Genomic DNA, 23,886 nt, shown 5'->3' with positions numbered 1-23,886 from the left:
TGCTGGTCAGAACAGGTTGGCATGATTGGTATCTCACCCTAAATTCCCAAGACCTTCTTTTTTTTTTTTAATTTTTTTTTAAGAGAGAGTGAAAGACAGAGAGAGAGAGTGAGAGAGAATTTTTTTTAATATTTATTTTTTAGTTTTCAGCGGACACAACATCTTTGTTTGTATGTGGTGCTGAGGATCGAACCCGGGCCGCACGCATGCCAGGCAAGTGCGCTACCACTTGAGCCACATCCCCAGCCCCCAAGACCTTCTTTATTTACAGGAAAGGAGAAGATACCTAGTCTGGAAGTTGAACCAGGAAGGGTGTTTGGGCAGTCCCAGGTGGTCCAGGGTATGAATAGGCCAATGTCTTGGATCAGAAATCTTAATAGCATGCCCAAATCCTTCCTTCCTTTGGTGTGAGGGCTGTTCTATGGCAATACTGTTGTATTGAAAACACATTGGTGCCACAGTCTGTAGGGTTGGGTGGCAGGAAGTTCCATCTCCTGGATAAGGTGGAGACATTTCCTGAGGGGGTCAGACAAGTCCTTCCTGCCCAGCACATTCTGGAACTGGTGGCTTGGATGCAGGGAACACAGGTGGATAATTCTGAAATGGTACCTGGCCTTGAGCCAATGGAAATCTCACTCTCCCAGCTCTGAAACACATGCTTCCAAAAAATATGATGCAAAGAACTGTAATATAACACAGCACATTCTTCAGTTTTTAGGAGAACAAGCAAGCACCCAGTCTGCACAGACCACACCATGGTGCACCATGGGTTGGAAGACTGTGTCCCTGGAACCTGGTGGCATGTGTCTATTTGGTCATTCTGAAATAGACCCATGCATGGCCTTTGGGAGGTGGGGGCTGGGGGAGTGTGATGGGGAGGAACAGACAACCTAGGATGGGGTGTTTATGAACAGAGCTAGACAACACCCACTCTAGAGCTGTCCCACAGTGGGACAGGGAGCCTGGGCATCTATTCACCCTCAGTCATTTGCTAGTTCACTCATCTACTCATCTGAGGATGCCTAAGTGGACCTCACATGTTTTACTAAGTGGAACATTTGTTTTACTGTTGTCCTTTGCTGTCTCCAGGGATTAGTTCTAGGATCCCGCTTGGCTATGTAATCTATGGATGCTCAAGTCCCTTATATAAAATAGGACTCATATGTAACCTACCCACAGCCTCCTCTACACTTTGAATCATCCTTAAATCATCCTTAAATTAAGTGTTGAGGCTGGTCTTGAATTTACAGTCCTGCCTCAGCCTCCTGAGTTGCTGGGATTACAGGTGTACACCACCACGCCCAGCTCAATATTTCAACTTCTGCCGGGTTTATTGGTATGTAACCATCCTGTAGGTTGAGAACCATCTGTACGTATTCTATACTCATGACACTGAAGTATGATATTCTGATAATAGAATATACATCAAACTATTAAAGAAAAATAAAAGAGTTGAAATAAATAATATTTAAATTGGTTTAATTACAGATGCAATCTTTTTCCTTTACTAAAATAGTATTAGAGTATTAGTAATATGGTTGACCTTACTTCATTGGTTTTGTAAATCTTGGTCCACACCTGTAGCAGTTTGAGCTACCAAGTTTGGGATCTAAATTTAAAGGCTTCCTTGGCTGGAGAGGACCCCATCTGACACAAGAGGCTCCCAAGGGACCCAAGGGGAGCATGTTGGCCATACTTTCTAAATCAACACCCATGTTTTTGGTCCCATTCACCAACAATGCAGTATTGAGTTGAAGTATTTAGGGACTAAATGCAACAATTAATTTACACTATTTAATTGAAACTATTAGGGACTAGTGATATAACTCAGTGGCAGAGCACTTGTCTATCATGCCAGAGGCCCTGGTTCCATTCCCAGCCCTGCAAAAAAAAAAAAAAAATAGTGCCTATTAAACTTTCAACTGTTTTTGATGTCACTTTTTCTCACATCTTATATATTTAAACAAATATTTAAAAACAGAGCTGGGGCCATGGCTCAGCAGTAGTGCACTTGCCTGGCACGTGTGAGGCAATAGGGTTTTATTCTCAGCACTGCATACATATAAACAAATAAAAATAAAGGTTTATCAACAACTAAAAAAATATACATTAAAAAATATTTAAAAACAAACACCTTCAATATACACCAAAGCACTCTGGGAGCATTTAAAACAGGTTAGAATATTCTGTTTGCAAGTTTCTTCAGTATATGAACATAGGTTTTTTTCTTTAAATACATGACATATTTTTATTGGTGACAAAATTGCATAAGGTTTATAAAAGCCCCCAAAATGAATTTTCAATTTCTATTTAGGGTGAGTTTCTTTGAAAAGTTGTTCCTTTCTCATGCAATACTAAAAGTTACCTTTATCTTGAGATAGCAGTTTTAGAAATTCTGCTGGGTTACATATCATGACTAGCCCTTGTTTACAGGAAACAGATCAACCAAAGAAGTAGCCATATTTTTGTAAAATATAACCATCCACCTAGTGGCCTGAGTACATCAGATATATACGGAGTCACTAGCAGAGTGATGCAAAGATTCTTTTATGTAAGTCGATTCATGCACCCAGGTGCATGCAAGTTGTAGATAGGGGTCTCAGGGTTTCCTGTAGTTGCTGGGGAATTCCCCCTCTTGCCTCAGGATAGTGTATGGACTTCCAAAACTGCAACACTGGACTGGAGAGAGCTCATGCTTACACCCAGTATCAGAAAACAGTCTTTATTATATTCCAGTGAAATGAACATAGAAAACAGTTTGCATATCCTTCCCATACCTTGTTGGATTGATTGTCTTGTACCATCTTGGGATCATGCATCCAACTTGGAGAACACTGAGACAAGCTTAGGGCTTATAGGAACATAACTTGGGCTGTCTTTATGGCCAGAGCCCCACCTACACACTAGTATCTTCTGAAAACTAACCCAGAAACTCCATAACACTCTCAGGGCAGATGTCTTAGTCCTTGTGGGCTGCTCTAACAAAATGTCATAGACTGGCTTATAAACAACAGAAATTTATTCCTCACAGTTCTGAAGGCTGGAAATTTTAAGATCAAGGTGCTGGCAGATTTGGTGTCTGGTGAAGGCCCACTTTCCGGTTTATAGTCAGCATTTCCTTACATGGTGGAAAAGGTAAAGAGTATCTCTGAAGTCTCTTTTATAAGGGCATTGTCTTAGTCCATTTTCTGTTCCATTTAGTATACTTAAATTGGATAGCTTATTAAGAATAGAAGTTTATTTTTTGACTCATGTTTCTAAAGGGTGAGAAATTCAAGAGCATGGTGCAAGCATCAGCCTGGCTACTGGTGATGGTTCATGTTGCTCTATAACATATTGGAAATTGGGAGGGGAAAAGGGCATGTGTAGAAGAGGCACAGATATAAGGGGCAGCCGTGTCAGAGGACTACTCCAGTACTCTGAGAATTAACCTAGTCCTTTGAGGAAGACATTAATCCCTCTTAGTGATCTAGTTACCTCTGAAAGGCCCCCACCTCCTAACACTGCCACAATGCCAAACAAATTTCAACATGAGTTTCAGAAGGACGCACTATATTCAAACCATAGCAGGCACTAATCCCAAACACAAGCACCCCGCCTTCATAACCTAATGGGTTCCCAAATGTCCCACCTCCAAATACCATCATTTTGGAGAGTAGGTTTTAACATATGATTTTGAGGGAATATAAACATTCAGACCACCACAGAAGTTATGGCTACCATTGTCACATTGACAAGGAAGTTGCTTTCAGACTTTTCCTCTGCCAAAGATACCCATTTATGGATCACCAGGTATTGAGCTTGGTTTCTTAGATGTATGTTTCTGATTCTTATCTCTTTATAAGAAAGATGAATTATTCCCATTTTACAGATAATGGAACTGAACTTTGAAAGGTTTAGGATCTTATGCTAGAAGATGGCAGAAGTAGAAGATCAAACTAGCTGCCTCTAATTGCCCCTCCCTTCCCACGAGTCCCACATGGCCATCTTGTTACCTCTTCTGGTCTGCACATTTTACTTGGCAGTGGGACAGGACATCCTGCCAGCATAGAGTAATCTCCTGCTTTGCTGTAATGAAACATTTCCCTAGTCTTGTAAGAGCTGATCCCCAAATGTCCTATCCCTTCCTACTCAAGCTCAGGGGAGGGGATATAGGAATTGCAGGAAAAACCTTGGTAGGGACACTGGGTCAACACTGATATTTTAAGAAAGCTTTGGCCCTTCCTTACCCTCCTGCAGTTAACTGTCATCGCAAGCACAGACTGCTGCTCTCATGGAGCTGTCCCTAACTTGAATAAATTCAGAGCTTGTCTCCCAGGTCCAAGGTGGTCAACACACCTCTGTGAATTGGAAAAGCCCTTCTTATCTCACCACGGGTGCTGAATTCCTGAACCACCCAAAACATGTAGAACACAAATCCATATCTACTGGGCCAACTAGGACTTCCTGTTTTTAAGTTCTGGGAGTTTCTTTAAAAACATAAACAAATGAAGGTTCTTTTGGACCTCAAGTAAATATTCCCTAAGAGAATTTTGTGTGAATCATGAATAAGCAAAAAGTGGGCTGCATTTCCTTCAAAAATATACACATTTCAGAGGAAAGGGGCTTGGAAAGTGCATCCTGGATTCTTGCTGAGTGGGAAAATATCTGGAAAAATGACTGGACCTCATTATTTTATTTTTTTAGTGTTAATTATATCATCTAAATGCTATTTTTGAGGCTGGCATGCTGGTAAAAACATTCTCCATGTTCTAGTCTCCCATAGGACAATTGTTTGCTGTTGAGAAAACTTGGTTTCAGTCTTATAATCCACCCTGTAAGAGCGGGGCTGAAAGCCACCTTTTGATTCTGAAGATGGAGAAAGGGGCATCTGGAGAAGGGACGATTTTGCTAAAGTGTGAACTTGGCTCCCAGCCTGTGGATTACTACCACATTTCTGTTGCACATCCACTGATGCAAGTGGAAGGAGAAAGCACTTAAAAATATAAAGGAATGTTAAGGATTCACATCAGGTTATTCTTTGTTTCAATGAAAAAAAAAAAAATACCCGCACAAGGCAGTTAAAACAGAAAGGGAACTTATGGGAGAGAAGGAATTTGAGAAAAAGTTGAGTAGGCAGTTCTGGGACCTCTCATCTAGGCAGCCATGGTGGCCAGGATATGGTCCCATCTCTGAATGTTAAGTTTATGGTCCAGACTCCCAGAGATAGGATGTTGGGTTCCAGGGTAGGACGGCCTATTCCTAGTCACAGGAAGTGACTTGCCTTCTGTGTTTTCAACCTTAAAAAACTAGATATGTTCACCAAGTATTCCTCATCAAACTTCTTATCATTATATGGCATCTGTGGTTTTATTGATTTATTAAAGCACTGCCTCTTTTTCTCCCTCCCTCCCTCCCTTCCATCTTTCCTTCTTCCTTTCTTCATTTCTTCCTTCTTTCTTTGGAGAAATATGCATTTATTTTGAATGATAATAGCTAATCAAACAATCAGTTTTCCCTCTTGTGAAATGGTGATAATAACAGATGATACAATAACATCTTCTCTGCTTAAAGATGGCACGTTCTTCCTATGAATTCACATGGTCTTCCCATGACTTCCCATGGTCTTCCTATGTCGGTCTGTGTGAGTCTGTATCTTAATCTCTTTTTATAAAGATACCAGTACTATAATGATTTATTATATAACCTAGCACTGGTCTAAGGATTTTCTATGTATTATCTTATTCAATCTACACAAAACGCCACGAGGTGCTGTTATTGTATCATCTGTTATTATCACCATTTCACAAGAGGGAAACTGAAGCATGAAAGTTTCCACCAAGGAATTGCAGCCTAAGGCTGGGAGATGTGTGCTCTGCTCTTCCCAGGGGATTAAGAGGACCATGCAATTGTTCTAGGCAGTTCAGTTCCATGGTCAAGACACTCCCCTCCCCAACGCTGACTTTAGTACAGAGCCTCTTGCAGCAAAGGGATGCAATCTGTGACTGAATGACACTGGGATACTGAATTTCTGGGATACTCCAGAGGTCCCTGATACCAATGGGGAGAAGACAGGCTTTGGTGAGCTCTGAGCTGATTAGACACAAGACAGTTGTGTGTGACACCTCAGCACCCACATGGGCAGGATGGTGGCTCTTCCCAGCAAGCCCTGAGTCACCTTTAGCTGCTTTTTTTTTTAGGGGGAGGGGGGTAAGTTCAACTTTGGCCTCATCTATCAAGGCAAAGCTATTGTCTTGCTTAGAGGTTGTGCAACCAGGAAGTCAGTCTCAATGGTGGGCCCCACGCGTATTTAGCCCATCAGTGTGCAGTTGAGTAAGTAGCTCATTTCACCATCTTGTGGAGACCAGAGAAAAGAGATTGCTGAGCACCTCACAGGCTGGCTTGGGGCTTGGTGGTACTGGATCCTTGCTATGACCCAGCGTGAGTCAGATGTCTGTGTGGGACTCTTGCTTTAGTGGATTTTTTTTTCTGAGGGAAGTAAGGAGAGATATAGGCCTCCTAATGCCTCAGTGGGCATCTAGTTCTTCTACCATGTTTTGTCTCTCAATTTAAAGTGACTGGACTTCCATTTCTCCATGGCTTGGCAGGGTACAGCAAGGGAGAATGTTTCCCATTCCCCTCCTCCTTGGCCTTTCTTCATCCTCCTTCCCTCCTAGTTTCTTCCTTGTTCTTAAAAGGGATTATGTAGTGCCTTTTAGGTCTATAAAACATATTCTTTTGGTTGGGAGTCATCTTAGATTTAGGCACTACCATTTTTTTTTTTTTTTTTGCATGAGTGATTCACTCAAGTCATAACTTGCAGGATATTGGAGGAAGGGCAATGCTGCCATCTAGTCATGAAAGCCCAGTTCAAGACAGCACTGTATAAAGTCTTCTTAGATTGATATGCCCACTATAGGTGGCCTTAACCCCCAGATCTCCTCCCTAGCTCCTCCTTCCATCCCTCTCTAGATGGCAGGGGCTATAGGGAGCTGCCTTTGTTAATCCAGGTTGCCACAACAAAGTACTGAACTGGATGGCTTAAACTACAGAAAATTATTTCCTTATGATTCTGGAGGCTAGAAGTTCAAAATCAAGGTGCCCACACTGTTGGTTTCTCCTGAGGCCTATCTTCTCTGCTTAAAGATGGCATGTTCTTCCTATGAATTCACATGGTCTTCCCATGACTTCCCATGGTCTTCCTATGTCGGTCTGTATGAGTCTGTATCTTAATCTCTTTTTATAAAGATACCAGTACTATGGGCTTGGGCCCCACACTTACACCCCATTTTAATTTAATTACCTCTTTTAAAGCCTTGTCTCCAAACAGCTACCATCATCTGTTCCCCTGGAGAGTTACTGAAACAGGTCAAGACCACTCAGTTAAAGTTATTTTTCTGATCTTCATTTTTGAAAATTGAAACTCCACTTGACTTTGCTATTTAGGCAGATTGAAAAAACTGAAAGATCCCTGGTGGAGGGAGTTGTCAGATTTACCATGTTATGGTGTGTGCATTTGTGTCACTCACCACCTACTCACTGTCCAAGTGTTGAACAGGGTATGTGCCTTGTCAAAGCTCTGGGAGATGGAGTAGGAACAATGGAAGATGAGCAGGTTTAGATACAGCTTGTGCAATGTCCCTATAGCACATCTGAGAGTGGGCAATGCAGAGACTCTGAGTCCTGAAGGGCTTTTAGGAGGGTAAGTATGTACAAGGGACACATGGGGACCAGGAGATACATTTGATGTGAGCTTGGAAGACTTCCAACCCTAAGCAGCATGGATGAGTGCCCAGGCAGAGAGGCTAGGGTAATATGCCCACAAGGTCATTCATTTGACAAACATGTATTGAGGACCACCCAGAAGAATTCCCTTCCTGTTTGCTGGCTATCTATAGTTGCAAGATAGTTGGGGGAGACACATCAGGTGATTTTGGCCTCTGTAGTTGCAGGTGGAGTTGGAAATGGGATCTGGGGTCAACTGAGAACAATGAAGAGTAGGCACTCCAGTTCAGCGTGGAGAGTGTTGAGCATGACTTGGGGCAGCAGGCACACTGCCTGGATGGTGAAGTTGGTGTTACTGCAGCTGACAGTACTGGTCATTTGGGATGGATGAGCCCCTATATTTCAGCATGATCTGGGCATCTGCTATGGTCTGTTAGGGCCTGTGAGGCATTTCCTGAACACCTGTTCAGCTACAGAGGAGGCACAGAGCATTTGGGGTCCCAGAACAGGGAGATATTGCCTTTATGAATATCTGATATCAGCATTAACTCATTTCTTTGTGGCTTCCTCTGATACAAGCCTTGTCCTGGCGAGGGGAAATCAAGAACACTGTGATCCCCATGAGCACTTAGTAAAGTCAGTCCTCTGACGAAAAACTGAGGTGATGACATTGTCTGAGATCATGAGTGAGACTTAGTCTTCCTGCTTTTTGCTAAATGTGGGGCCAGTTGTGAAAGGGTAGAGTTCTTTAAAATAGATTTTAAGACTTGGACAAAGCGTCCTTTTTCTTCAAGTGAAAAGGACAGCAGGACTATTCTTATATTCTTTGCATTCCTCCAACCTGTGGTATCTGTTCTTCCCAATGGCAACGAGGGTCTTGCCCTTTGGGAAGTGTTTAGAATTTTTACCAATATAAGGTAAATGACAATTCCTGACTATTTTATTAGCACACTGGCCACTTGAGAGGACACAAGTTAAAATACAGTGGCATTCATCTCAAAAGTCTAAGGCAATTTATGGGAGGGGAGAATGCAGGAGATTAGGTTCTGAAGACCCGTGTCCTAGATCAGGATGAGGGCCTTGAGAGGTCCTTCATAGAGTCATACATGCCCTTATTTCTTTTGTGAAAGAGGGAAATTTCCTAACCTCTTTTTGTTCACACCAGAGGAGTTCAAGTGTAAGATGGCCCAGTGAGGTGGGGTTAGGACTGGTCTTCACATCTATGTGAATCCTGCCTATCTCTCCCTTCTTTGTTGGATTTGCTCTCGGTCCAGTTCCCCTCTTTGTCAGAAGATGGCCACCAGCCACAATAAGACCTAAGACTTTCTTTTTCATAGCCAGTAGGAAAGAGGATTTGTCTCCCAGCCATGGAATACTGAACTCTTCTTTCAGATGAATTGGCCAAATTAAGTCATGGCCCACTTAGACCAACCACATGGGAGATGCTGTGCATTAATTGGCCATGGTTTAGATGCATGAGATATTCAGTGGTAAAGAGGAGGTGGAATTCTCAAGACTGAACTTGGATCATTGGACCAGCCCTGGAGCTGGGTGGGATCTTCCTCCCCAGGTGAAGGGAGTATAGAACCCCCAAACAATTGTGATTTCATGAGGGAGGGAGGGAAGTGAGCATCAGGGCCCACAATATTGCCTCAGGTTTTCCTTTGTAAAACCACAAAGTAGTATTTAGAGAATAATCTGACATTTGTAAATAACTATACTGGTAACTGAGATCATTGATAATTCCTTACAAATGACTGATCAACCTGCAAGCAGCTATCAAGCCTACATTGCTTTCAGACAGAATGAAAGACATTGCTTTCAGACAGAATGCTGAAAGGAATGGAAGGGTGTAAATCAGGATTCTTGACTTCTGGGTTCTTGCAGCGTAGATGGGAGCTGGTAATATCAGCCACATAAACGAGTGAGAAGTGAATAGCAGAGTCCTGTGCACCAGAGGGAATCAAGGCAGAGCTGGCCAGGACTTCCAGGCAGGGGTTCCTGGGGGAATGGGGGAGACTGAATTTAAGAAAATGTTTCCTTACCATTAGGACAATCTTAGGGTTTTCTTTTTGGTCTTGTAAAATGAAATGTGGCCTACTTGACACAGCAGGCTGTGGTTTAAATGTGAAATGTGAAATTGATTTCAGACTTATGGCTTTTAAGTTGATAAATATTTGTAGGAACATTATAAAGATGATAAATCAGTATCACAAAACTTAAGAAGGCCATTGATTTTCTATAGTTCTGAGTTTGATTTATTAGATTTAAAAGGACTGCTTAAGGACTATATTAGTTTTTGATGGCCACCATTACAAATTATCACAAACTTAGTGGCTTAATACAACCGAAATGTGTTATCTTCCACTTTTGTTGTTCAGGAGGCCAATGTGGGCCGCCTTGGGCTAAAGTCAAGGTGTTGACAGGACATCTCTCCCTCTGGAAGCTCTAGGAACAATCTGTTTCCCTGACTTTTCTGGCTTCTAGAGCGGCTCTGGTTTCCTTGTCTGTAGACCCTGTGCCATCTTCAAAGCCAGTGAAAAAGCGTCTCTCTGAGTTTGCTTCCAATCTCATGTCTGCTGTTTCTTCCACATTTCGGAACTCTTGTGATTCATATTGATCCCACCTAGATAATTCAGGGTAATCTCCTTATCTTATGGTCACTTGTTCAGGAAACTTTGTTCCTTGTGCCACGTCATTCCCCCTTTCCACCTAACCTACCGATTCCCAGGTTCTGGGATTAAGATATAGATCTCCTTGGGGAGAACATTATTCTGCCTATCACAAATGCTTAGGAAATTTTGCTGAGGTTTATAGCATGCTTCAACAGGCATGTGATATATATTTCACTTAAAAATGTAGTTTAAGAAGTGAAAGAGATATAATTAATGTGATTTTTAAATGTTTTTGTCCCCCAAATAAATGACTACTATCTGTGAGGACCTCCCTTTGGCAATGTGACATTGCTGTTCCTTTTATCAACAGATGAAGATAATTTCTTTACTTCTGTGAATCTGAGCTGGACTCATAACTGACTTTGACTAATAGAAAGTGGCTGAAGCCTATACCTCAGTCACCTTGAAGTGTCTGCCTCCCTGTCTTGGAAACTGAGACCTCCATATAGTGTAGAAACCCAAGCTAGCCTGCTGGAGTGCCCACATGGAGGGAAAGTGAGAGCTCAAACCAGTACTACCTGCCAGACTTGTGAGTGGGGCCATCTTGTACCCTCAAGCCCAGTCAAGATGTCAACAATACAACTGTACAAATAAGCCCAGAGGAGACCAGCAATAGAACTCTCAGATGGCCAACCCACAGAATTGTAGAAATAACCATTCATTACTGCAGTCTCCCCTTATCTGAGGTTTTGCATTCCATGGTTTCAGTTATTTGTGGTCAACTGTGGTCTGAAAATATTAAATGGAAAATTCCAGAAATAATTCAGAAGTTTTAGATAACTTTTATTATAGCATATGGTTATAATTGTTCTATTTTATTATTAGTTGTTGTTAATTACTTCTAAATACCTTATCATAGGTATTTATATGTAGAAACCCCCCCAGTATATATAGAGTTTGGTACTGTCTCTAGTTTCAGGCATCCACTGGGGATCTTGGAATGTGTCCCCCATGGATAACAGGGGTCTATTATGGCAAGTTTTGGGGTAGTTTGTTTCACAGAAATACATCATTGAAACAAACTTATAAAAGGATTTGCTGTTGAAAGAAATTTAGCAGTTCATCTGAAGCTACCTAAACATTAACCAAAGAGGAAATGAAAGTCTAGTGTGAATGTACACAAATTTTACAAAAACTATTAACTGAATAATAATTGATAAGTCAAAATTAAAGTTTAAGGAGGAAAATAGGGTTTTTAAAGTTTTGCATCTTTAATAAATTATGTATTAATTTAAAATTTAATCAAGCATCTATCTCTTTCTTGACTTAGTAGAATCTGCTGTTGTAGTTCCCACCTCAGGTCCCTTTTTAAGGTGGGAGCCCTCATTTACCAGCTGCTGTAATTGGAGCTGCAGATGGCTCAAAGCTACTTACTCCAGAAACAGCCCTCAACCCATGGGGGCCTTTTGGCCTACCTAGAGATCTCTTGGAGGGGGGGCAGACATATCCTCATTGCTGTAAAAGTCATAGCAAGTCAGTCGCCGGCCTGCGAGTGAAACAGACAGTGTGTGGCAATCTGTGCTTCTGCTCCCCATGATGTCAACAACATCAGACTCCAGGGAACTTCCTGTTTGCTCCTTTCTTCCCCTGCCATTCCTGCTTCCTGACACCTTTTCTGGATCAGTTTTCTGCCTCAAAAACCGCATCTCAGACTCTGCCTCCAGGAAACTAACTGAAGCCAGACGTCCAGAAAGTCATGTGAATGGCAATTGGTTTTAGGATGTGGCCGATTCTTGCATTTCTAGAATAGGCCATCCGTGGCGGGCTTTTGTTTCCTTAATGTATTCCCTAATCATGTTTATTACTATTTCACTTATGATATTTCCATGAATAATCATAAGGAAGAACACTTCATGTTTTCTTTTTGTCTTTTCTCAGGAGTGTGTATCTATATGCTAAATAAAAGTAATTATGGAGATTTTCCCTTTTATTTATCTACAATTTTATTTATTTTTTTGTGGTGGGGATTGAATCATACTTGTATGTACCAAATATGTGCTTGGCTGCTGATCTATGCCTCCAACTATATTGGTCTAAAACTTTAAAATGGTGTTAGAATTATCTAAACTTTGAAATGGTGTTAGAATTTAGCTACCTAAATTCCAAAGTCTTATTAGATTTAATAGAAATTATCTGGAACTAAGGAATAGATTCATATCTTTATAACATTCTCAATTTTTCCATGGTAACTCATTCGTTTCAATAGTTCATTTTTTTCTGAGGTCAGCAGTATTTTTTTTGTAGATAAAAAATACAGATACTATATGTATTTCTAGAATAATATTTTTTTATAGAAGGTTAAACAATTATTCTTTAAAAATTATTTTATTTTCCTCTGATTATTAGTTCTTTATTTTTATTTTTAATTTTGGAATTTGTGCTATCCTTTTCTCCTTCTGTAGCCTGCCATGTAAATAGTTTTGTTGCTTTTTTTCTTTTTGGAATTTAAAGTTGATTTCATTTTATTTGTTTTTATATGGTGCTGAGAATCAAACCCAGGGCCTCACTCATGCTCACTCAAACTAATGAGCTAATATTGCTTTTTAATATGTAAAAAGTACAATTCATCCCCAAATCATCAGAGACAAAACCATTAATAGTATAGTTCTCTCCCTTCATAATCTATTATACACACACACACACACACACACACACACACACATATATATATATATCATCTTTCTTTATATATTTGCACATATATATACTTTCTAATATCAAATCACCCTTGAATTCCTGAAATATGACAATTTTGACTTGACTTATTATGTTCTTTTCTGTATTGAATGATTTCATTGGCCAATATTTTGTTGAGGGTCTATGTTCATGAACAGTAGGTCTGTGATTTGCTATTTTCTTATTGTTTTTGCATAGTTACTTTTTCAAAGATTTTTGAGGGTTTTCTGTTACCTAGAACTGTGGTGTCCAATTCAGTAGCCACCAGTCATGTGGCTATTAAGCACTTGAAGTGTAGCTAGTGAGTATTGAGACATGGTGTAAGTGTGTGAAACACACTGGCTTTTGAAGATTTAACAAATGGCACAAGAGTATAAAATATCTCAATAATTTACATGTGAAATTGTAATTTATATGTGAAATCTTAGATCTAGTGAACAAAATAAAATTGATTATTATAATTAATAATACATGCCTAATCAACTGAAAACAGCTTTTCAATTAAAGTTGGGTATTAAATAACTCCATTAGAGCCAGAAAAGGAATGAAGATTGGGAAGAAGTAAAGGTGTGAAGTGGATTGTCTGGGAAGGGCTTTGAGCCTCCCAGTATGTGGGAGCTCTGGGGACCTTCTTCTATTCCCTCTATGAACGGACTCACATTACCACATGTGGTTGTACTTTAGGTCTTTTCATCTTTCTTTTTTTTTTAAATGTCCTAATTAGTTATACATGATAGCAGAATGCATTTCAATTCGTTGTACACAAGTGGAACACAACTTTTCATTTCTCTGGTTGTACATGATGTAGAATTGCACCACATGTACAGTCATACATGTACCTAGGGTAATGATGTTCATCTCATCCCACCATCTTAGGAAGAAAATGGTGGGAAATATCTCTTCCACCAAGCGGAAGGTCTTTACCATGGCTCTATCCTCAGTTCTTCAAGCAACATTTGGAGGACTCTTAGGCTACCAACCAAAAGGAAAACAGGAGGAATCAATGCAATACACAGAAAACAATTTCACTTTTCCTCAAGACAGCTGTTCATCATGGTATGTTCATTATTTTGGTTCTGCAGGGCTTTCATGGTGTAAAAGGAGGAGGCTGGTGGTTTTACAATGATGTTTAGCCAATTAATCATCTCACACTGAGGAGAACAAGCACAGGGTGGGGAAAGCAAACAAAAGATTGTTCCTGCAGTTTCTAGAACAAACAGATCATTTTATTAGACATTTTATGGATAGCCATTAATTTCTTGCTAGATAATCAAATAGTGAAGTGTTTTCTATTTACCCTGCCAGCATGAATTCCAAACTAATATCATCCTTTCGGCATGAATGTCATCACTCCAGACTTCATGGAATTTCCTAGGCCAAGACATAAATAAATAAACAAAATGAAAGATAAAATGAGAACCCAGTTTCTAGGGTGGGCACATCTTTGATGTCTTGTCACTTTTTGTGAAATGTCAACAGGGATGATCATCATCTCTTGGGAACTTAACAATTTTTGTAGCACAAGGTTCATTATTTCTTCAGTCTGGATTTTCAAGCACCAGAATTCAGTATCTGGCTCTTGTAGATCACATGAAGGAAGTTGAGTCCTGGAGCAATTCCTAGGGAACAAAGTAGGTCAAGGACAGAGCTGGAATCTGGGCCTGAATCTCAGGGCTGGTCTCAACTGGGGATGTGTGACTAATCAGTTGAGCAAATTGAACTCTGATGGCCATAAAGTGGGAATCATTTATAGAGCTATGTTGAAAAGCACTGGATATCCTCTGTGCCAAACTCCATTAATAGGAGAAAGTGCCTGAAATTCTCCCCTGCTCCCTATGATTTGCTTTTAATTCAAGATCCTAAAGAACTCCTGTGAAATTCAGATGTTATCTGGAAAGGAAGACCCACCCACCAATGACCATCTGTTGACACCTGAGATTGAGTCAGTTTATAAGTCAGCACAGGTTGGGTCCCAGGACAGTGTGAGTGCTTTGGTTGGGGTTGGGGACTGGGAGAGTCTGTGGTACCAGAAGTCAGGTTTAGGGGAGGAACAAGGATGCCTTGATATCCCCCCTGTCTTCCCCAGGCAGTCAAATTTCCTCCTCAAGCACAGCATTTATGAGGACTGAGTCTCCATGGTCTGCTCACACTGAGGAAGAAGATGTTGAGCAAAGACAGAGACTGAGGGGTCTCAGCCAGTGAGAGAATGGGCCAAGTACTCTAGAAAGACCTATCCAAAAACAGGCTCTCAGAAGGGTGAGAAGGAGCTCAGTATGTGACAGTGTTGAGGGGCATCCCTGACAGCCAGTGCAAAGCCCAGGGCCATATGACCTCAGTGTGTTTAGTGAGTGTGATAGGAGGGTGTGAGAGGAGGCTGTTGAAGGCAGCAGAGGTCAGATCACATGCAGCCCTAGAGACCATGGAGAAGAGTTTGGATTTTATCATAAGTCCAATAGGAAGGATGAAATGGATGTCTTCAACTGGAGGAATGACATGATCTAGTTTATGGATATAAAAAGATCACTCTGGGTAATGGAAAGAAAGAGGAATAAACTGTAAGAGGGAAGAGGGAAATAGAAAAATCAGAGAGGAGATTAAAATAGTCCATGAGGGTGGAGGAGGGGGCTGAGGACTTCTAGGTGGAGATTGTGGGGATGGATTTCCTTGTACTGAACAAGCACGGTCTTCTCGTATGGCTTAGCATGTTCTCTGGCATAGAAAGCCCCTGCTTCTTTAAAGCTGCAAGAGCAAGGCACCATGACCCTCTTTCTTCTCCCAGTTCAGAACTTCATCAGTACTCATAATTCTTTTTAAATTTTTTTAAATTTGTTTAGAATGCATTTATGCACTTTGATATGTCACTCATAGATGGGATATAATTTCTCATTTTTTTGAGTGCACATGTTGCAGAATCATATTGGTCATGCAGTCACATATATACATACAGTAATAATGTCTGTTTCATTCTACTATCTTTCCTATCCCCACACCCCTCCCCTCCCCTCCCATCACTTCCCTCTACCTAATCTAAGGTAAGACTATTCAACTCTAGTGCCCCCCAACCTTATTATGAATTAGCATCTGCATATTAGAGAAAACATTGGGTCTTTGGTTTTGTGGGATTGGCTTATTTCGCTTAGCATGATATTCTCTAACTCCAACCATTTACTGGAAAATGCCATAATTTCACTTTTCTTTAAAGCTGAGTAATATTCCATTGAGTATATATACCACATTTTCTTTATCCATTCATCTACTGAGGAACACCTCAGTTGGTTCCATGGCCTAGCTATTGTAAATTGAGCTGCTATAAATATTGATGTGGTTGTGTCACTATAGTATGCTGATTTTAAGTCCTTTGGGTATAAACCAAGGAGTGGGATAACTGGGTCAAATGGTGGTTCCATTACCAGTTTTCTGAGGAATCTCCATCCTGCTTTCCACAGTGGTTGCACCAATTTGGTGGGACTCCACCAGCAATGTATGAGTGTACCTTTTTCACCACATCCTCACCAACATTTTTTGTTGCCTGTATTCTTGATGATTACCATTCTGACAAAAGTGAGATGAAATCTTAGAGTAGTTTTGATTTGCATTTCTCTAATTGCTAGAGATGTTGAATAATTTTTCATATATTTGTTGATCAATTGTATTTCTTCTTCTGTGAAGTGTCTGTTCAGTTCCTTAGCCCATTTATTGATTGGGTTGTTTTTTGGTGTTAAGTTTTTTTGAGTTCTTTGTATATCCTAGAGATTAAGGCTTTATTGGAGGTGCATGTGGTAAAGATTTTCTTCCAATCTGAGGGTTATTATTAATTGTTTCCTTTGGGGAGAAGAAGCTTTTTAATTTGAATCCATACCATTAATTGATTTTGATTTTGCTTCTTGTGCTTCAGGAGTCTTGTTAAGGAAATCAGATCCTAGGCTTGACATGGTGAAGGTTTGGGCCTAAAAATTTTCTTCAATTTATTGATCAAAAACTAAGAATTTCACACTCATTGTGTCATTTAAACCTTACTAAGATGCTCTCTCAGTCAGTTCAGGCTGCTATAATAAATTACTATAGGCTAGCTGGCTTAAACAATGAACATTTACTTCTCATGGTTCTGGAGGTTGGGAAGTCCAGGGTCAAGGTGCTGCCTGATTCCTGTCTCTGGTGGGGGCCACTTCCTGGTTTTCAGATTGCCACCTTCTTACTATGTTATCACATGATGGAAGGGCAGGGAGCTCTCTGTGGACTCTTTTGTGTGATATAATATTATATTATATTACAAAATTAATCCCATTCATAAGGGCTCCATTTTTATGACCTAATCAGCTCCTAAAGGCAGACCTCCTAATACTATCACACTGGGGGATAGGGTTTAAATATATGAGTTTAAAGAGACCCAAACATTCAATTCATATCATTCCACCTCTGCCCCTTTTCCTTCCCAAATTCATGTTCCTGTGTACAAAAATGCATTAATTCCACTCTAATAGGCTCCAAAGTCTTAACTCATTCCAATATCAGTTCTAGTGTCTATAGCTGGAGTTCTGGAGTCTCATCCAAATATCTAAATCAGATATGGATGAGGCTCATGGCATGATTTGTCTTGAGGCAAAAACCCTCTTCACTTATAAACCTGTCAGACTAAACTAGTTTTGTGCTTTCAAAATACAACATGGGACAGGCGTAGGATAGACATCTCCACTCTAAAAGGGAAAAATAGGAAAGAAAAATAGAGGTAATGGTTCTTAGAATGTCTAATACTTAACAAAGCAGATTTTATGAGATCTTAAGCTCAGAGAAGAATTCTTTTTGCTTGATGTTTTACCTCCCAGAACCATTGGGGATATGCTTTTTCTGTCCCCAGGGCAAAGGTCATCTGGCTTATTGAAGGTGAGTCAAGGCACCTCCCCTTAGAAACTGAGGAGGCAGCCTTGATCTCTGAATCTCCTTTGAGGCAATTCTTCCCCAATATTGAAACATTTTCAGAGCCAATTAGCTCTATGATCTTTAAGTCAGGTGACCTTCCTTCTTTCCTTCTTATCTCTTTCTCCAAAGGAGGTTTCTTGCTGGGGTATTTGATTAAGTCTGCAGCTCCCATCCATACTATCTCTCCATCAAAGAGTCACTTGGCCACCCTCTTAGTATTCTTTTCTGGTTATACTTTCTCATTTTTTTTTTTTGCAATATGGATAGCCTGAGAATTTTCCAAATCTTGAGAGCCTAGTTTCTTTTTTTGCTTAATCCTGAAGTCATTTCTTCTTTCTTGAATTTGTGATAAACAATCAAGAGGAACCATGCCACTCTTTCAACACTTTGCTTAGAAATTTCATCAGCTAAATATCTGATTTCATCACTCAAATTCTACCTTCCACAAAACACTAGAACATGAACACCACTCAACCAAATTCTTTGCCACCTTATACCACGGTTGTCTTTTTCCCAGTTTCCCAAAACACAATCCTCATTTCTGTCTGAGACCTCACCAGAATGCCCCTTATCATTCACATTTCTTCCAATACTCTGTTTATAGTTACTTAGGTGCTCTCTAAGAAGATTCAAGCCTTCTCTGCAACTCAACTCTTTTCTTTCTGAGTTTTCACTAGAATCACTTTTAAAACTCTCCTCACTCTCCTAAATCTTGGCTGCTTCTAACATGCACCTTCAAAACTCTTTAACATCTTCCCATTACCAAATTCCAAAGTCACTTCCACATTTTTGGGTATTTTTCACAGCACTTCCACTTTTCAGTGCTAATTTCTGTCTTAGTCCATTTTAGCTGCTATGACCAGTTATCATAGATTGGGTGACTTTAACAAACGTTTATCTCTCATAGTTCTGGGGGGTAGGAATTCCAATGTCAAGGCACTGGCAAAATCCCTGTCTGGTGAGGGCCTTCTTCCTAGCCTATGGATGTTGTCTTTTCCCTGTACCTTCACGTTATGGAAAAAGAGAACCAGAGCTCTCTGGAGTCTCTTTTATAATGCCACAAATCCCATGCATGAGGGCTCCACTTTCATGCTCTAACTATGTATTAATGACCTCACCTCTTATACCATCAACTTGGGGATTAGGTTTCTACATGTGAATTTTGGCAGGACACATACATTCATTCCATGCCTATCCTACACAGGATTAGCCATTATGGTTCTCTCATAGGTGAAAAATGCCATGGCTGGGACAGCCATCAGCTTGTCCAGTGTCACACAGCTAGAACATTGTGGTAAAGACGACAACCAAATGCACATCCATCTAGTTTCAGAAACCTGTTTTCTTCCTACCAGTTGGTTTGAGCATGGCAGAGATATGGATAAGATTGCTTCTGAATGGGACTGGAGCAGACATGTTTTCCTATTCCCATTCCCCAACCCCTGCCCCATTCAAACTCTACCCAAGCATATATTTTGGGTAAATAACTATCTGGTGCTAAATGATAAACTCATTTGTTCTGAATTTTTTAAAATTGCTTTGTCCAACAGAGGAGTGGAGATCAATAATACCCTATTAATAATACCCTAATAATACCAATAATACCCTAATAATACCTCTGGAAGCTGCACTGGGATGATCTGCTTAATCATTTTAAATCCATTGTCATGGATTTAAAAGTGGCATGACAGGAACCTGGTGTTATGCAAAGGATAGAGATGTTCACCCACAGAAAGGCATCTGTCAGGTGTGTGCCAAGAAATGGGCAGGTGACTCCATGACACTTTGGTAGCTTTCCTAAACCTCTCCTTTAGGTTGGAAATCCATTTTTCATGTGCAAAATCCTATTGGCACAGAACTATCTGGAAGCCCCATTCTCTGGATGGCAGCCAGTGACCCCAGAAGAAGGGCTTTCATCTATGGACACGACTCAGACACCTTTCAGGTAGCATGTGCCATGCAGGACAGATGGGTATATGGCCCAGATTTGAGGGTTACCATGTGTGCTTACCTCACCGGGGCCACCGGGGGGTGGTCAAGGATTCCATTTCCTCTGCCTTCTTTCATTGAGTTACTGTCCATCTGATAGCAGTTCCTCTTATGTTTTATGGAAATATAAATCTGGATGCATTTCTCTTTGAGTGAGTTTTTCAGATTTGTACAAGCTGGATTTATCATTTATCATTGACCCCTGATATATCCACAGATATCAGTGGGATTCAATATGAGACAACCTCATACATGATAATGTAGAATAATAACAATAGCTAACACTAATAAGTGCCAACTGTTTGCCAGAAAGCATGGTCATCAATTTTCATGCCTTTTCCCATTTAGTCTTTTAAAATACCCTGTGAGTCACATCTGATTGTTGTCCCAAGCCATCCAATTTATTCAAGAAACTGAGCACCTACAACATGCCCAGCATTTCTCAGGACTGGGTAGCTGATATTAAATAGGAAGGGAGGATGCCTGTCCCCATGCTGGTGGGGAGAATAGACAAGAATGCTGAGGCTTAAAGAGATGAAGTCAAGGGCAGAGTCATCCAGTGAGACTCTTAACCCAGGGCTGCTGATAGGTTTCCTTGTTCCCACCTTAGTCTGACAGTGGAACTACCTGGGGAGCTCTACAGAGTACATAGGCCTCTGCCTGCATGGATCTGGCAAGTGGCCTTTTAGTCATGGTAGAGTCTTTTTGTTTCAGTTAATAAATAACAGCAAATTGATGAACCATCTTTCTCCAGGTAACAACTTCTAATAAATATCTGATAGATCTAGCTTGATGCACCAAAGAGGTGAGAAATGCTGTCCACACACAACCTCTCTGAGTCCTTCTAATCCACCATCACCCAGCTGACTCTTCCTATCCAGGTGATGTAGCTTCAGGTCCAAAAATTCTGAATATTTGAGTCCCTGAAAAGGCATTTCTAAAGACAGGGTTCTTCTTTTCACCTAAACAGGAGTCTCCATGAAGCAGTAGAGCTGAGTTGGTTTTATTAGAAAATTACTTAAACTGTGTTTCAGGCTCACATGGTCTGAGGAAGGGACATGGGGGAAGTGACTCTTTGGGGTCAAAGTTCACATTGAATATTCCCAGGAGAGGATTTGGTTCTAGTTTGGTGTGAGGAAACTATTGTTCCTCTCCCAACCCAGGGGTTCTCCAGTGAGAAATGCACTGGAATTATCCCCAGTACTTGTTAGAGCACAATTCTGTACCTGTATCCAGGTTCTGGTCCAAGGCATCTGGCGTGGGGGCTAAGAATTTGCCTTTCCATATTCTCAAGGGATGCAGGGGCTGCTGTTCAGTTCTCCATGTTGACAGCTAAACAATTGTCCTGTTCAAATGGGAACCTACCGGGAAGTTCCATGGAATCCCCTAGGGGTTCCATGAACAGACTGGCTGAGAACAGAGTCCTCAAAGTGAGTTCCCCTGACCTTCAGCATTACCTGTAAACTTGGAAATGCACATTCTCAGACTTTGGCTCAGATCTACTGAATGTGAAACTCTGGATTGGGTCCATCCATGTGGGTTTTAATATGTCCCCATCAGGAGACTGACGCACACTCAAATTTTGAACCATCTCACTAGAATATCTTTTAGACAAGTCAATCGAAGGCCAGAGGTTAAAGGACTTTAATGACATCACACAATCAGCCATTGGCAAAGTTGGAATGGAATCACACTGCCTATTCTGATCATTCCACCATTCCACTGGCTCCCCTTCCAAGAATCCTGCTCAGGGTCCAGGCCCCTGGTCACTTGGAGACACAGGGGCAACTAGGGTGGGCTGTACTGATAATCCTTTTCTCTACAACTTCTTCCTACAGGCACAAATCCCTTGTTCAGGCCAAGCTGGGGAGGAGGAAATGAAAGCAAAAAGGCAAATAAGCCCAATGAAGGAGGATTGCTCACCTACAGTTTGGCAGGTCTGGGCTGCAGATCTTGGCTGTCATTCTTAGCTCAGGAACAATATGAAGAACCAGAGCACAATGTTGTAAATCCAACCATCAAGACTTTAACCTGGGAAGCAGCTGCATGGTATCTTTTTAATGCTTTGGGGAGTTCAAGATTCTCTTTGCAAGGAACAAATTTTGCAGAGAATAACCAAAGTTGTCTAAGGGCAACACAGTGACTATGTCTCCTAAAAATAAAAAGAATTTTGCTTATAAAAGAGATGGCTGTTTAAATGGGGAAGTTTATTTGCATATAAAAAGGCATTTAAGTAAAAAGGTGTGTTCAGACTTGGCTCTGCCTCTCTAAGCATCAGAAGCCCAGAATACCTTGCACTGGGGCACATTGCCCTTGGATACAGAGCCCTGAGAGAGCAAGGCTTTAGGCCCTTACCTGGGTCACTGCTCCTGTGTTCCATAGCAGCACTTCTCACACTTGAATGCACACATGCATCTCCCCCAAATCTTGCTAAATTGCAGATTCTGATCATGGAACTCTGGAGCAGGGCCCAGGAGGGGTTCTGAATTCTGACAAGTTGATGGGTTTCCTTGATGTTTTGATTCATGAACCACATTTTGGGTAATAAGGTCCTAGAGAATGCCACTGAGTATGGATGGAGGACAAGTGATAGAAGTCTGTTTTACCAGTAGCATTGCATTATCCTTGAAGGAAATCAGGCACGTGGCAAGTAGGTTGGGAGTCAGGTGAGCCCAGGTCTGGATCCTTGGGAGTCTCAAGGCAGAGAGGAGGAGGAGGCTCTGGTGGAAGCATCAGGTTGGTCCTTTCTCTTTCTGTATTGTCAGAATGGGATCAGACAGGAATGTATCAGGACTTAGGTAAAGAGAAATTTCACTAATTAAATGTCCTGTAGGGCAATAAAGCTGTAATAATTGGGATTATTTTTCTACATCTATACAAGATCTCCAAAATACTGTGCAATTTCACTGGAAGAGACCACAGTACTGCAATAAGGGAGGGAGACGACTGCTATCTGGAACAAAGCTCAGACGTGGGATCTACAAGACTTTCCTAGGTCAGATTGGCAGAAAGGAATTTTCTTTGACAGGGAGGAGTAGGCTAAGCTAGGGAGAACCATTGTGGGAAAGGGATGGACAGATGGCAGTGATAAGACAGTTGAGCAGGAAATGGCCAGACAGTTCCTCTCCTCCCTTCCCTTCCTCTGGCAGAAACCTCCAGAAGGGACTGTCCACAATGTGCTGCTGTTGCAAACTGAGGGAAAGAAAGAAACTCACCTCATATTTGATTATTCAAATCTGCAGGAGTTTTGTCTAAATTGGCCACGGAGACAAGTGTCTGTGTCTGAGCTTGTCACAGGGAAACAGGAGACCTCAGTGTGTCTTATCCAAGCTGCATGGGGAGGGTTTTTGGTTGGTTGGTTTGCAGTACACTGTCTCCAGGAGTGAAAGGGTGGGGAGGGGATTTCTTAACTGTCATTGCTCTCCATGGACACGGGCTCCAGTAAAGGTTAGCACTGTCTCTGCCTGACACGTGGGCTGCGTCTTTATAATTTGTCATTCCTGTCCGAGTGCAGTTTCCTAAAAATTAAAAACAAGACTCCTGCAAAGAGAAAATGAATGTTAAGGATTAGCTGCCTATTAGTAAGAAACTCAGTGCAAAATCTTAATTGAAAGGAAATAGAGGAATAGGATTTCAACACGCCCCCAAAAAAATCTTGACATAAGTGTGCTGTTGGAGACAGCACTGACTAATTAATGTCCTGTAGGGCAATAAAGCTGTAATAGTTGGGATTATTTTTCTACATCTATACAAGATCTCCAAAATACTGTGCAATTAATTTCACAGTACCTAACCTCAAGTAATAGTAAGTAAAAGATCAAATGTAGGTGCATCCTTCAAGATAATTAAATAGTCCCTGGGGGTCTTGTTAAACCTTGCCCATGTGGTAGTAAAAATTCATGCTGCTCACTTTTTGTTTTTATAT

The 23,886-nt window shown here is 41.0% G+C and overlaps 1 long non-coding RNA gene across 1 annotated transcript in view; it reads left to right on the top strand.

Annotated features, from left to right (window-relative positions):
- The window catches only part of LOC125619066, a 34,552-nt gene extending 11,241 nt beyond the window's left edge, over window positions 1-23,311 (top strand). Inside the window, exons 2-3 of the long non-coding RNA XR_007350548.1 lie at window positions 13,932-14,111; window positions 21,800-23,311. This is a non-coding gene — a long non-coding RNA (uncharacterized LOC125619066). The remainder of the gene's footprint in view (window positions 1-13,931; window positions 14,112-21,799) is intronic.
- Window positions 23,312-23,886: the final 575 nt, after the last annotated feature.

The sequence above is a fragment of the Marmota marmota genome, unplaced genomic scaffold (assembly GCF_001458135.2).
Source record: "Marmota marmota marmota unplaced genomic scaffold, marMar, whole genome shotgun sequence".
Taxonomy (NCBI): Eukaryota; Metazoa; Chordata; class Mammalia; order Rodentia; family Sciuridae; genus Marmota; species Marmota marmota.
Note: the sequence above shows the minus strand (reverse complement) of the source record. Positions and strands in the feature narration are given on the sequence as shown.